Below are 1,033 nucleotides of genomic sequence, written 5' to 3' on the forward strand. Positions count from 1 at the left end.
GTAAGTATATTTTAGTGTTATATATTTTGATACTAGTCAATTTGGGTTTTTCTAAATGTTCTATTTCATCTATAAATAATTATGTGTTGAAATCTGTCTGGTTTTTTAAAAAACAATAAAGTGGATTGTAAACCTACAAGTCTTAGATATGTTAACTGATTTCTTATAATTCAGCACTGTGGAATTTTTTTTTTAAATGGCTTACTGGGAAACCACCTGGGCATTGTTGTTAAACAAACTGAAATAAAAATATCGTTTATGAGAAATGGGCAAGGAAAAGGTGGTTTAAAGCTTGAGTAAATATGTGTGCTTTATGAGAGAATAAAGAAGCAGTTTCTGGTAGTCTTTGTTTTTATTGTTGTAAAAAAGAAGTATAGATAACACATTGTAGCTTGTACAACTTATTAAGACTGAATACATAGTCAAGTTCTGCAACCATCAGCTGGTAGGCTTTCTGTTAAATAAGATCACAATAGGAATAGATTCATTGTTGGAAAAGTTGCATCTAAGTTAAGGTTTGAAGCCATTATATTATTCCTCTGTAACCCAGTGTCACAGCGTTTGTAATGGTGACTACTTAGAATTAAAATCTGTGTGATTTTTAATTGTATGAAACCTATGCTAATTTTCAAATGTTGGCTTAAGGAAAAATACAGATAAAGTTAGAAATATTTTCCAACTTACTCAATTTCTTGCTCTTCCTTCAGGGGGCCATCCCTGTGTACTGAAGACTAGAAGAGTGCCCTTCCCTCTCTGTCCGTCCACTCTCTCCCTTTGTTTTGGGCGTCTTTCCATCAAACATTGTTCTTCATGAGCCACATAAACTTTCCTTGCTCAGTGTGTCCTTTAAGGTCATGAAGAAACGTAAAATCAGTATTTCTTATGTGGAATAGAAAATTTGATGTGTCTTTGGATTCAGAAGAAGCCTACATTTTCTTCTGGTAATTATTTGGACTTTGTTTTCTGACTTCTGTGGTCTCGCACGCACTAGTACCCTCTTAGGTCTGATCAGGCCTGTTCTCGCGGTCTGTAC

The sequence above is a fragment of the Chrysochloris asiatica genome, unplaced genomic scaffold (assembly GCF_000296735.1).
Source record: "Chrysochloris asiatica unplaced genomic scaffold, ChrAsi1.0 scaffold00022, whole genome shotgun sequence".
Taxonomy (NCBI): Eukaryota; Metazoa; Chordata; class Mammalia; order Afrosoricida; family Chrysochloridae; genus Chrysochloris; species Chrysochloris asiatica.